Source organism: Nicotiana attenuata, unplaced genomic scaffold (genome assembly GCF_001879085.1).
Source record: "Nicotiana attenuata strain UT unplaced genomic scaffold, NIATTr2, whole genome shotgun sequence".
NCBI lineage: Eukaryota > Viridiplantae > Streptophyta > Magnoliopsida > Solanales > Solanaceae > Nicotiana > Nicotiana attenuata.
The window spans coordinates 274,890-290,368 of record NW_017670699.1 but is presented as its reverse complement, the minus strand read 5'-3'; positions in this window follow the sequence as shown (position 1 = coordinate 290,368).

The following is a 15,479-nucleotide window of genomic DNA, read 5'->3' as shown; positions in this document are numbered from 1 at the left end:
TGTGATCTGCGGCCCTCTTGGATTTGATAATGACGTCGTCCACATATACCTCTATTTCTCTGTGTATCATATCATGGAAAATGGTTGTCATGACCCTTATGTAAGTAGCCCCAGCATTCTTGTTGCAGCCAAACGCACACGTAAGTATACGCGGTCGTCAAGTAATAAAGTGACTAAAAGTCGGATGTCGAACCCACGAGGACTTGTGATTAACTATTAACTAAATTAGACTATCTTAATTGTCTAAACAAGAATTACACCTAGAAATAACTGATTCTAAACTAATTAAAATAAATAAAAACAAATAATGAACTTTGAACAGAGGAAGAGCAGATTTTTATGATATCAATGTAATAAAAACGATTTTGGGTTATGGGCTATCTAACATTCGTATTGTATTCTTCAATTGAATTGACTAATTAATTTATCTAGTTTATTGGTTGACAGGGTTAATATTGCTCATAAGAATCTATCGAGTTCTTACTTGCCTATTCAAGCTAAGCTAACGCCTATATGTCTATGGAGTTAGAACTAACAAGAATGCAATAATTCCGATAAATCAACCAAGCAAGGCAATTAGGTATATGTCTATCCTAACCGCGAATCTGTTCCCCGATGCCCAGGTTCAAGAACTTGCTCTACTCAATCCTATATGCAATCTAGAATTCCCACTTTCAAGTTCAGTCCTAGATTCATATATAGTATTCAATTGGTGATCAAGTAATCAAATAATTAAGCGCAAGATTGAATAAATAAACCAATATGACAAATGAAGAAATCAAAACCAATATCTGAATAACAATAGTCATGAAAGAACCACAACCCTAGAACGTGAAGTTTAGCTCCACATAGACATGGTAGCTGAACAACAAATCATACAAAGAGACATAAAGATTACTAAGTTTGGTGGAAGAACGATGGAATTTGATGAATTTCGGCCTCCACGGAGGCACTGTGCTTGTGTTTTCCTCTCAAAAACGTCCACCCCCCCCCCCCCCTCAAAGTAGGTTTAGGTTGTCTTTTATATGAGTTGGGGGCGTCTTGGGGTCAAAATAATCGATTCCGGACCGAAATAGGACATGTTCACATTTTGAGCGTCCAGGGCAGCGTGGGGCGCTGACCCTGGTGCTCAACTTTTTAGCATTCTGTTTTGAGCGCCACAGGTAGTACCACATGCTGCTTGTGGCCCTCAAATGTGCTCTTTTGCCTATTCTTCCAATTTTCGATCCAATTCGCGCACTTTTGTCCCAAATCGCATCCGAATGATTCCTACACATAGAAATACCATAAATTAGCACAAATCATTATATTATATATCAAAAATCTAGGAGACATGAGCACAATGTGAGGCAATATATGTAAAAATTTGCACACTTTAAGCCAAATATCACCTAGCATGTGCATCACCTCAACACCAAACACATAACACGTATATTCAGGGTTCATACCCTCATCGCCATGTTTAGAAGTTTTATTTACCTCGAATAAGCCGAACCCCCGAGAAAGCCAAACGATACTCCAAAAATGCCATCTCGTACGTACTGACCTCCGAACGGCTCGAAACTAGCCACAAGCAACTCAAGAACATCAAATAATGCCAAAGGAAACAAACCCAATCGATAAAGGTGGAATTTTTAAACAAAAGCCCAAAAGTCAGCCAAAAAGTCAAACCCAGGATCGCACCTCGGAACCGACAAACCTCACAAAATCCAACCCATTTAATTACTAGTCTAACCATAATAGTTTCACTCAAATCCGACACTGAATCAATGTTTGAAACTCCAATATTCACTTTATGAAAGTTTAGACAAAAACCCCAAATTTCTCTCTTGAAATCATCAATCAAATGCCAAAATGATTATAGATTCATGAAATATAATCAAAACCAAGTATATAACACTTACCCAATCCATGTAATGAAAATTGCCTCCAAAATCACCAAACTCCGAGCTCCCCAACTCAAGATATGAATAAAATGACCAAGCCCTCGATTTATAGCTTCTGCCCAGGCCTTTCCGCATGTGCGAAACTGTAGGCGCTTCTGCAGTGTCGCTTTTGTGACCAAGAACACGCTTCTGCGAAGAACCACTAGAATCTCGCCCATCGCACCTGCAGAACAATCACCTCTTTTGCGACATCGCAAGTGCGATGCAAAACGCGGATCTGCGCACCAGTCTCGCTCATGCGCCTCAACCATAGCTCCTGTGATAACGCAGATGCGTCCCAAAACCTCGCATTTGCGATGCTCCCAAACGCATCCCTTCTACACTCTGTGACTAGCCCTCCGCAGATGCAGACACACCAGAACCAGCAGCCTCAGCCAATGGCTCAAAGCCCAAAATGATCTGAAACCACGTCCGTCACTCACCTGAGCCCCTCGGGACCCCGCCAAATAAACCAAAAAGTCCCATTACATAATACGAACTTACTCAAGGCCTCAAATCACACATAAGAACATCAAAACCACGAATGGCACCACATATCGAACTTAATGAACTTTTAAACTTTCAACTTCTAAAACTCGTGCCGAACCATATCAAATCAACTCGGAATGACCTCAAATTTTGCACACAAATACCAAATGACATAAATAAGCTATTCCAATTTTCAGAACCATAATACGAACCCGATATCATCAAAGTCAACTCCAGGTCAAACATATAAACATTCCAGACCTTCAAATTGCAAACTTTCGTCAATTAGTGTTGAAACCTTCTAGAATTATCAAAAAGCAAATCTGGGCATAAGCCCAAGTCTGAAACACCATCCGGACCTAATAGAACCATCAAATCTCTAAACCGAGGTCATATACTAAAAAGTCAAACTTGGTCAACTCTTACAAACTAATCACCTGAAAACTAAAATTGATGATACACACAAATCATAAGACATCATACTGAGCTACTCATGCCCTCAAACCATCGAGCAAAGTGCAAATGTTTAAAACGACTAGTCGGGTCATTACACTACTCTACCGAGGTTAGGCTTGATACTTACTAGGTACCGTTATGGTGTACTCATGCTATGCTTCTGCACACTTTATGCTGATCCAAGTATTCTGAGTGTGTTGTTGAGAGTTGCATCTGCGCGGTGGGAGACTTCAAGGAATACCTGCTGGACGTTCGCATGCCACAGAGTCACCATCTTAATTCATTATGCTACTGATAAATTGTAATTCAAAATAGTATTGTGTTTGGAAATACTAGCGTGTTTTTGTAGTGCTTATGACTGTGTACTACAGGTTTAAGGAAATATATAACTATTGGTTGCTAACGGCTATGTATATCGTTAATGGTTTAAAATAAACAAGTAAATAGTTCAATTCTATTATTAAATCAGCATGTGTTAGGCTTACCTAGTTTTAGAGACTAGGTGCTATCACAAAATCCTATGGTGGGAAATTGGGGTCGTGACAAGTTGGTATCAGAGCTCTAGGTTCATAGGTTCTACGAGTCATAAGCAAGTTTAGTAGAGTTTTGAGACCAAGACGTCTGTACTTATCTTTGAGAGGCTACGAAACAATTAGGAACCACTCCTTTCATTCATTATCGTGCGGCATTGATTCAGCTTGAAGCATATATTTTATATCCCTTTACATCCACTTATATATGATGTTGCGCACTCGGTATCAGCTATACTCCGACGGTTTGTAATGCTGTGGATGGGGTATGAGGGATAGATGCTCTATCATTGTCTCGAGGTATTGCCCAGACTTAGGACGTGGACGTGTTGGTAGATCTTCAGTGATTCAAGTGTGGGATGCAACTATTTGGTGTATCTGATTGGTGTTGTACGAGCTTATGAAGGTTGGTAATATGGATCATTGGATGATGTGCCCTATGACTCCGCGCCAAATGGGGGAGTCTACTATCGACGATCAGATTACATGGGCAAGTGTCATATCAGTCTTGGGTTTGAGGTATATATGCAGTATTGAGGGATTCCCCTGAATTGTACATGATTAAGATCTGAGTTTTGCATGGGATGGTGTTGGAACTTGTGGTATATCTGTATCATTGCTAAATCTACATTCCAGTATCAGAGAGGTTAGAGAGATATCTTCATATTCATAGAAGGTCTCTTTATAGTGTGTATATCGGTTGCAGCATTGTTGGGTGCTCTATAGGAAATATAGCGGTTTATGGATTTTCAGACAACGTGTTACGTTCAAGGGTCTTCCACAGCGAGCTTTGACTTAGGATCATTATGCACCTATAAAGAAAAGTGTTGACCTGAAGAAAAGTCGAGGAGGATAGAAGAAATGGGTCAGCTTGATGGTGTTGGGTCAGCATAGAAACAAAGGTAACTGGTTTTCGGGTGTGGTTTTTGCTTGTGTAACATAATGGTTTAAATAAAAGAATTATTAATATTCATATAATTGCGCGGAGTCACTATATCATATTTTGTTGAGTTGTTTGTAACATAATGGTTTAAATAAAAGAATTATTAATATTCATTATTCTATGTGCCTCTTAAGATAGAACTTCTTATCTCACTTGGTGCTTTATTGTTCTAAATGGTTATCTCACTTTCACTATAATTGGGTTCTCAAATCATACTCATCACCTTGTTAGATGTTTACCTTATTTAAAATTGTTAACATGTTTTTCCTTAACAAATTCTATATTTAATTGTTAATTTAACTTATGTTTTATTTTGTTTTAAAATGATACTTTTACTCAATTTTATTCATTTCTAAACTAACCCAATCATATACTTTGTTTCGTATAAATTGTATGTTATTTTACTTAACTTGATTTCTGAAATAAACTTATTATTTCATATGACACCTTACTTTATTCAAGATTGTGATTATGTTTTATGGTGTTTATATATATCTTTCGTTCATCAAAATTAATATTTATCACGGTTGTATAGTACATGTTAGCACATGGGCTTTGGCGTGCGAAGGTGATTGTTATTGTGGGCACGAGGTGACATATGCGTAAGATTTAAAAATTGTGGTCCATGACTTATGGTTTATGAGGTGTGGTGCCTCGGGGTAATTCTTATTGTAAGTCCATGCCTTAGGAGCGATTTGATTATTTGAGTTGTCATCCGTTTTTCTTTATTTGAGTTTATTTACATCTCGTTTGTGTTCTAATTATGTTATTTCTTTATTACTCATTTACTACTTGCTGCCATTTATGTTTCGATTACTTCATTTTTGGTTGGAAATCAATAATTTGTCCGTTGTTGGTCTTACATTGATGTTCTTTCCATTCTTAGCTTATGTATATCTTGAACAGGTTTCTATGTCTAGTAGGTGTCTTGACCTGGCCTCGTCACTACTTTACCAAGGTTAGGCTTGATACTTACTGGGTACCGTTGTGGTGTACTCATGCTAGGCTTATCCACATTTTGTGCAGATAAAGGTATTCAGATTGTGTTGTTGGGAGTTGCGTCTGCGTGGCGGGAGACTTCAAGGTATACCTGTTGGGCACTCGCAAGCCTTGGAGTCACCATCTTACTTCATAATGCTACTGATAAATTGTGATTCAAAACAATATTGTGTTTAGAAATTGTAGTGTGTTTTAGTAGGGCTAATGACTCCGTACTACTGGTTTTTGGAAATGTATAACTATTGGCTGCTTGCGGCTATGTATGTCATTTAATAGTTTATGATAAATGATTAAATAGATCAATTTTGTTATTAAATAAGCATGTGTTAGGCTTACCTAGTCTTAAAAACTAGGTACCACCACGATATCCTAAGGTGGGAAATTGGGGTCCTATCAAAGGATGTGTATGAAACTCAGTGAGTAGTGGCACGATTAGTTATTAAAATAAGGGTAAGACGAGACTATCATGCACCGTATTAAAGAGAGAGATAATTCGAAGAGTTCAAATACATGAAAAGAATTAACACTAATGTTTAGTGTTCCGTTATGACAATTGCCATGATATGTGTTGTATCTTGTACTGCATGAGTTTAGAAAGTTTGAATACTAACGAAATGATGCGATAACTGGAAAAAGTATAATTTTACCTGAGTGGAGGAGCCTACTATTAATTATTTTGTCTTACGGGCATATGGAATAACAGTTAGGACAGAGGGATAGTGGCGACATTGTTATGGTTTGTAATATTGACATTTAAGTGAACCTGGGCATAGATAGACTGGTTTTGTCATATTTGGTATTCCTAATGCGCTTAACATTGCACGACGGCGGATTCACGATTGTCGAAGGGCAAAATTATTCCTTGTATGGGAGGTTCTATGTACGTTAACGCCTTCGAGGTAACGAGTAAATGCTAAGAGATGGATAAGTATATTATAAAAGTTAGAGAAGTAGGTTCATTTGAAGATCGATGCGGATTGAGTATCTAAGAAGGATACCTGCAAGGAAAAAAAGATGGAATTAATCAAGTGCTTTGTTTCATTTAACTGGACATAGAAACGGTACACCCTTTACTATAATAAAGGGGAATTAGCAAAAGAAATAGTTGAAAATATTTTGTGACAATTTCAAGAATCAAATTTTTATGTTTTCTCACTTAGACAAGTTAATAATTTAGGGGATAATGTCACTAATTATACCTCCATTTAGATATTGGTAAATCTAGAAACTAAGGTATAAATACAAGATCGATAAATAATTAAGCATGGTCTAGATTTGGATATAAAGTAGGTTTTCGAAGATTGACATGTTTACTATAGATAAGCATATGACTTCCTTCTTATACCGAATTGATAAATTTACCCAAACTATGATAATCACATGTTCTTCGGTAGTAATTATTGCATGATGATACAAGAACAGTCGGTGCTTCATTTACATGTGACTGATGGTATGGAGCCGCTTGGAACTCCCTCGTATATATTGGAGTATATATTGTGTTGTAGATTATTGTTGTTACTTGATTTGAGAATAGTGTAAAATGAAATTAGTCCTAGTTATACTGCCAAAATTTTGATAGATTCAAGAGACTTTCTAAGATAAGTACAATATATTGAGATAAAGTTAAATAGGGGTTTATGAGTATTATTCATGGGATATATATCGTGCGAAGGATTAAGATTTGATTTGGGTAAACTGGCCTATGAAAGGATTATGTAGTTATAAAGTACATTTTATCCCCAAATATGACTTTTCAAACTCGTTCGAGGACGAACGATATTCTAAATGGAGGAGAATGTAATAACTCTAATTTATTAGGGGTTAATTTATAATTTTACAACAAGATAATTATAAAAAGGAACAAAGGAACATATGTATTGTAACGACCCGATAGGTCGTTTTGAACGTTTGCATTTTGTTCAGCTATTTGAAGTCTTGAGTAGCTTCTTATGATGTATTATGACTTGTGTGAATTGCCGATTTTTGTACTCAGGTGATTCAGAATTGATTTGGAAGAATGATTCTCCACTAGGAAGCTTTAAGTTGAAAGAGTTGACCAAGTTTGATTTTTAAGTATTTGACCTTGAATCGGAGTTTTGATGGTTTCGTTAAGTCCGAATGGTGATTTTGGATTTGGGCGTATGCCCGAATTTGCATTTGGATATTTCTAGAAAGTTTCGGCACTAATTGGCGAAAGTTGGAAATTTGAAGGTTTAGAATATTCATAAGTTTGAACGAGAGTTGACTTTGATGATATCACGTTCGGATTATGGTTCCAGGATTTATAATAGCTTCGTTGTGTTATTTGGGACTTGTGTGCAAAATTTGAGGTCATCTCAGATTGATTTGATATGGTTCGACACGAGTTTTTGAAGTTGAAAGTTCAAAAGTTCAATAAGTTTGATTTTAGGGGAAATTCATCGTTTCAATGCTGTTATGTGTGATTTGATGCCTGGAGTAGGCCTGTATTATGTTTTGGAACTTGTGGCATGTTTGGACAAGGTCCCGAGGGGCTCGGGCGAGTTTCGGATGGGTTTCTGCTTATTTTGGCACTGTTGTGTTCTACGGAGTTCTTGAATTTCAATTCTTCATCGCGATTGCGTAAAGGAGACCGTGATCGCGTAGTGCATTGTGAGAGCTGGGTGATTTACTTTATCGTGTTGGCGACTAACTGATCGCGTTCGCGCAGTTTGTGTGGACTGGTCTTCTTTGAGTTTGCATCCTCTTCTATGTGTTCGTCTAGTGTTTTGGATGAGCTAGGCACTCGATGGTCTCATCTTCGCATTCGCGACAATACTACAACTACCCAGCCAGTCGTTTTAAGAATTTGTATTCCATTCAGCCATTTGAAGTCTTGAATAGCTTCGTATGTTGTTTTATGACTTATGTGAATCGTCGGTTTTGGTTTTCAAGTGATTTGGGATTGATTTGCAAGAATGATTCTCAACTAGGAATTTTTAAGTTGGAAGAGTTGGCCAATTTTGATTTTTTGTATTTGACCTCGGATTGAAATTTCGATGGTTCTGTTAGGTCCGGATGGTGATTTTGGACTTGGGCTTATGCCCCGATTGCATTAGGATATTTCTATAAGGCCTCAACACTATTTGGCAAAAGTTGGAAATTTGAAGGTTTTGAATGTTCATAAGTTTAACCGGGAGTTGACTTTGATGATATCCTATTTGGATTATGGTTCTGGGGAATGGACTAGTTTCGTTATATCATTTGGTGCTTGTGTGCAAATTTGAGTCATTCCGACTTGATTTGATGTGGTTCAGCAAGAGTTTCGAAAATTGAAAGTTCAAAAGTTCTTCAAGTTTGATTTGAGGTGCGATTAGTGGTTTTTATGTTGTTATGCATGATTTGAGGCCTCGAGTAGGTCCGAGTTATGTTATGGGACTTGTTGGTATGTTCGGACGGGGTCCCAACGGCTCGGGTAAGTTTCGAACATCGCTCGAATCATTTCGGATGGTTTTGTATTGCTGGTTTTCTGTTGTTACCTGTTGCTTCTGGTGTTCTTCGCGATCGTGAAGCTCCAGCCCCGATCACAAAGGGTGTTTTGGTCTGCTTTGAATTTTTTCTTCGCATTCGCGTGAGGATGAACGCGTTCTTGTAAGGACGAACACGTTCGCATAGAGTTACGGCTGGTCTTCATCGTGTTCGCATATGCTTCTGCGCGTTCGCGTAGTGACTGGGATGAGCTTGACAGGATGCTGGTTTCCTCTTCGCGTTCACGACGTTGATTCTGCGTTCGCGTAGTTCTGTCAGCTTTGTGTATTGCATTCACCAGGCTTGTGCCATGATTGCGTAGAGTATTTCAGGGACAGTGCATCTTTCTTCTTCGTGATCGCGATGCTATTTCTGCAATCACGATTCATTGATTCGTCCTGTGATTATAAGTACTCTATTTCGGAGGTTTCGGCTAGTTTAGAATATTTTGAGGTATGGAGCTCGGATTGAGGCAATTATTGAGGCGATTTTCACCACATGGAATGAGGTGAGTGTTTTCTACTCGAATTTGATTATTATTTCATGAATCTATCTGCTTTTTCGGCATTTAGATTATGAATTTCAAAGAGAGATTTGGGGATTTTTTCTAAAATTTCATAAAGAGAATTTTGAGTTTTGAACGTCGATTCGAAGTCGAATTTGAGTGAAAGTAATTTGGTTGGACTAGTAATTGAATGGGTTGTCAGATTTTGTTAGTGTTCTCGGGTTTCGAGGTGCGGGCCCGGGATTGATTTTCTGGTTGACTTTGGACTTTTGATAAAAGATTCGACCTTTATCGATTGAGTTGGTTTCCTTACGAATTATTTCTAAACTTGGTGCTAAGGGTATGAATCACTGAACATACGTGTTACGTGTTTGGTGTTGAGGTGACGCACATGTTAGGTGACGAGCATGTGTACGTGCACCGTGTGAACTATGACTTGATTGTTTCCGTGGTATTTTTAGTTACTTGTTGCTATCCATGAAATTTCTACGTACTAGAGTAATTGAGATGTTACCCATGCCAGAAACCATGTTTAGGCTTTATGCTTATTCTGTTGGGACTCACTGAGGTCATTTCTGTTATTGAGTTATTTTCTTAAATTGCAATTACATACTCAGTCATATGCATTCATTTGCGTATCATATCTCAGTAACTGTTATCGTTTATTGTTACATCATGCATCATTGTTTGGGCTGATTGGCATGAGATTTGTGAGCCGAGAGACTGGAGATATTGATGGCTGAGTGAGGTCGAGGGACTGATTCTGATTGATGATTATGTGATTGGGCTTCACGTTGCAACAGGCTTTATTGCTTTATATTGGGATTGGCTTGCACACAGCAGCATGCCATGTTGGCTTATATTAGCGCTTGGGCAAGATCCACCCCTCCAGAGTCTGATATACCAGCAGTGAGTGCATGTATCGAGTGCCGAGTCCCAAGTGATTGAGCGTGTTGAGTGATTTGGAGTGCTGAGTGATTGAGCGTGGTGAGTGAAGTCAAATACTCCAAGAGCATGAGTATCTGAGTTCATCACTGTGGTGCATTACATTTGACATGCATTTCCTTATGATGTATGGTATTGTGACATTCATGACTTCACATGCACATTGACATGTAGGCATAGAGATGTACTTTCCTCATGCTATCTCATAATGAAACATCATATCTGTTGTTGAATGTTTTTGTTTAGGCGGAAGTTGGCTGTGAAAATGAACCTGCGTTCCAGTTGTAGCTGCCTTTTGTTCATCATAGTTGTAGATTTATAAAAATCTATTTATGTACATTTCAAACAGATGATGTATTTATTTCATACTAGCTTTGTAAACTCTGAATCATAGAAGCTCATGGTTTGTACTACTAGTCCTTGGGGACTCTTTGTATAACTGTTCGGTTATATTATCATTATTTCACTCAGTAGATCTCATTTGAAATTAGATTATTATTAAATTGGCTTATCTAGAGGATTAGGTTAGGTGCCATCATGGCTAGCTGGATTTTGGGTCGTGACAAGTAGATATTAGAGCTCTAGGTTCATAGGTTCTACGAGTCATAAGCAAATGTCTATTAGAGTCTTGCGGATCGGTGTGATGACATCCATACCTATCTTCGAGAGGCTATAGGGAATTTAGGATACACTTACCATCTTTCTTTCCTTATCGTGCGGCATTGATTCATCTTGAAGCGTATCTCTTTAAATTCCTTCCATTCACTCGTATGCGCATGTGAGCGCTCACTATCAGTTGTACATCGACATCTTGTGGATTCCATGGATGAGGTGCGAGATGTGTTATTTGTATTTTGGTGATGGGCCAGTCTAGAGGACTTGAGGCCCAGTTTGGACCGCAGCTTAGGCTTGGAAGTTTCAGTTGTGTGAGCATGTGCTTTTGGACATCTATGTTCAATGTGTCCCTATGAGTGGGACTAGTGGCTCGGTGAGTTGTTGGATGGCTATATGATGAGTAGGATGTGACTGCGGGATTTGTTCAGATGGTTTGAATGTGATAGGAAGAGTTCGCTTATGATGTGAAAAGGACTATTGGATGCTTGATTTTGTGGAGGTGTCATACAGTCATGAGTTATGAAGGTTTTTAAGAGATTCTTTCGTGTTATTTCATTTGTGGAACGAAGTAGATTTTCATGTCTTGTTGAATAGTTCAGACTAAGGAAGATTAAGTGATTGCGGAGTAGTAATGGCTATGAAAGGGTATAGAGAGATGACAATTTGAGGCTAAGCATATGGGTTATCACCTACGGGGTAATCTACGGATGTGTGGTCCTTATGATGTTGTGCGGAGGCTTTCTTTTCTACCAGTGGGTTTAGGTGTTGAAATTTGAGTTTGGATTGGTTGAGAAAGTTAACATGACCGTCAAGAGGATGAATGCGAGCTTAGCAGATGATTTGAGGCACTATATGGTTTGTCTTACATGAGCTTATGAAGGATTTAGTTGAATCTTACTGCAATATTATGGCAGTAATAGAGTATGGGAATCGTGAGTTATCAAGTGTCTTGATCTATAACTTTGAGCCAAGTGGGGGAGTCTGCTATTGACGATTTGATTGCATGGTTACGTGTTGTATTGGTTTCAATCAGAGGCATACTTGTGGATCGATTATGGCTTGTATAGGCTGGTTTTTAGGATGACTTAAGCAAGGAAATTTTTGGATGCATGGTGTATTACACTTTATGGGTATATGAGAATCATGGAATGACTGAGTTTTTATTCGCCAAGGATGTAGTGTGCATGGAGTGGGAATTTTCTCGGTTGCATTATGGCGGGGTTACTTCTTTGGGTGTTGTCATGCTCATGGGACACGGGTCGTTCGGCATGTTTGGGCGGTGCAATTGATATTTGAGTAGAGTGGATGACTCTCGAGAAGGTCCTAATAGATTCAAGATTTATATGTTGCAATTGAGAATTTTTCGAATGGGTATATGGCTTGAATCTGAGATTTACATTGGATGGTGTCAAGACTCGCAATATTTTTATATCATTATGGATTCTATATTTCAGTATCAGCAAGGTGAATAAAACGACTTTAGGTTCATAGAAGGTCTATTCAGAGTGGGTGTCACAGTTGTGGTACTTTTGGGGTGCTTTAGAGGGAATACAGCGTGTAACGACACGATCGGTCGTTTAGAGATTTTGCATTTTGTTCATCAGTTTTCGGGCATGACTTGCCCCGTGTGATGTATTACGACTCGTGTAAATCGTTGTTTTTGTTTTTCAGGGTAATCGGAATGAATTTGTAAGAACAGTTCCCAGTTTGAGGCTCGAAATTTGAAATGTTTGACCATGATTTGACTTGTTAGTATATGATCTCGGATCGGAATTTTTATGATTTGGTTAGCTCTGTTAGCTTATTTGGGACATAAGAGCGTGATCGGAATGCATTTTGGAAGTCCGTGGAAGGTTCAGGCTTGAATTGGCGAAATTAAGATTTCGGCGTTTTTCGGTTGACAGGTGAGATTTTGATATAGAGGCCGGATGAAATTTCGGAAGTTGCAGTAGTTCCGTTATGTCATTTGGGATATGTGTGAAAAATTTCAGGTTATTCGGACATGGTTTGGTTGGGTTTTTTATCAAAAGCGGAATTCGAAAGATTTTTGAAAGTTTGGCTTGAATCCGATGTGTTTTGATGATTGGAACAAGTTCTAATAAGGTATTAGAATATGTTTGTGCTTTTGGTTGAGGTCCCGGGGGCCTCGGGGTAATTTCAGAATGATTTCGGAGAAGTTTGGGACCTTGTTGCAGCTGCAAATTTTCTGCTTCTAGTATTTCCGCACCTGCGGATTGGGGACCGCAGGTGAGACGCCGCATATGCAAAAAATTGGTCGCAAAAGCGAAAGCCGGTGAGGTTGGCAGGAACCGCAGAAGCGGTTGTGGGACCGCATCTGCGAAGGCGCAGGTGTGGCTACTTCATCGCAGATACGGATTGGGCAGTTTAAGTGAAGAACCGCAGAAGCGGCTCTTGGACCGCAAAAGCGGTACCGCAGATGCGAAAATGCCTGGGTCAGAATGCATATATTTCACCCTTCGCGATTTTGAGAGGATTTTTACCATATTTCATCCGAGAGAAAGTTTGGGAGAGCTAATTGAAGAGGGAATTCAAGAGGATTTCATGGAGGTAAGATTTTTGGACTCTAAACTTTTTTCTATGATTAGGGGCCATTTGAGGTTCGATTTTGATGTTCTTGATATGTATGAACTCGTCAGAGGATGAGGATTCCGTTGATGTTAATTTTATCGGATTTCAAGACGTGGGTCCGAGGGCCGGGTTTGAGCAATTTCGGGATTTTGATGTTAAATTGGATATTTTCGAGTGGGCTTCGTTCCCTTAGCATATTTTAATGATTATGTACTGATTGTTGCTAGATTAGGAGCATCCGGAGGTCGATTCGTGCGGGCAAAGGCATCGCGGGCTAGAGTTTGGACCGGATCGAGGTAAGTAATGATTGTAAATACTGTCCTGAGGGTTTGAAACCCCGGATTTCACATCGTTGTGCTACATTGGGGTGACACACACGTTAGATGACGAGCGTGGAGCCGTGCACCGTTGGGGATTCTGACTTGGTCCGTCCCGAACAACTGTTAAGTCGCGTATTTGATTTGAAATCTTATGACATTCCATAATTTAGAGATTGATATTATAATTTGGGTTGTATGCCATGTTTGGGGCCTTGTGCCGACCTGTTGAGATCCTTAGGGGCATTTTTACTATTTTTCCTCACTCTATTTGTTTGAAAGCATAACCTCAGTCATGTTTTAGCTGTTTATTGTTTAAATCTGGTTTTATCACTTTACTTCTTAAAAAATATGAAAAACTATTTGGGCTGAGTTCCCTGATTTACTGATAGACCGAGGGTCTGATTGTGAGGTTGATGACAGAGATAGACCGAGGATCTAATTGTGAGGATAATTACTAAGATAGACCGAGGGTCTGATAGTGAAGGTTTCATATTTTTGGATCGGGCTGCACGCCGCAGCGATTTAGCGCTTGGGCTGTAGGAGCCCTTACGGAGTCTGCACACCCCCAGTGAGCGCAGTCGACTATATATATGGATCGGGCTGCATGCCGGAGCGGTTACTATATGGTAGCTATTGAGTGTGAGTGCTGAGTGTGAGCGCTGATTGGTAAGAGTTGAGTCACGAGTGACTGAGAGGCTTGCTCGAGGGGCTATATATATATACATGTACATGAGTGATGTTTTGCCTGAGGGGCTAGTTTATGAACTTACTGTTTTTCACTCCTCTTTAGAGTGAGTTTCCATAGAACATGGTGATTTAATTACTTTTTTCACTCATCTTTAGACCGTGCCTCTATTGAAAATGTTGAACAAATGTTTTAGCTAATCTTTCATATAAACTGAAGTTTTTAAGCTACGAAAAGGTTTGTGAATTTTCAGTTATGCCCGAGGGGCTGTATACGAACTATGTTTCGCCCGAGGGGCCGGTGATGGTTTTCATCTATTTTATTATAAATGGTATTGAACCCCTACTGAAACTGTTGGAATGCATTCTTTTTGTCAAATGATTTTACCCCAAAGCTGGATTTTAAATGAGACGATTGACTCGTATTCTGATTTGGAAGCTTGTTGTGCTTATTGAGTTTAACATAAATGTGGATTCATTATTTTCCTACTGCTCAGTCTTTATTTACTCTTATTACTTACTGGGTTGGAGTACTCACACTACTCCCCGCACCTCGTGTGCCGATTTAGGTATTTCGGAACCCGGTAGCAAGTGTTGATTGCTCGGAGGCGGAGGTGTCAGAGTTAGCAAGGTGGCTACACGACGTTCGCAGCACTGTTTTCCTTCCGTCTCATTTCCACTACTGTATTTTAGCACATTTTTAGACTCTTGTCGTATTCAGACCTTGGTAGATGCTCATGACTTGTGACACCCCGATGTCGGGCTGTATTTATTTCCGCACTTGTTTTATTTCACTAAATCTACACTTGTTGGGGGTTTATCCCTATAAATGACTTAAATAGACTTATTAAACTGTTAAAAATTGAGTTTGGGAATGGTGTCGGCTAGCCTTGTCTTCACGAGAGGCGCCATTGCGACCTGGCCCGATTTGGGGTCGTGACAAGTGGTATCAGAGCCTAGGTTACATAGGTCTCATGAGTCATGAGCAGGTTT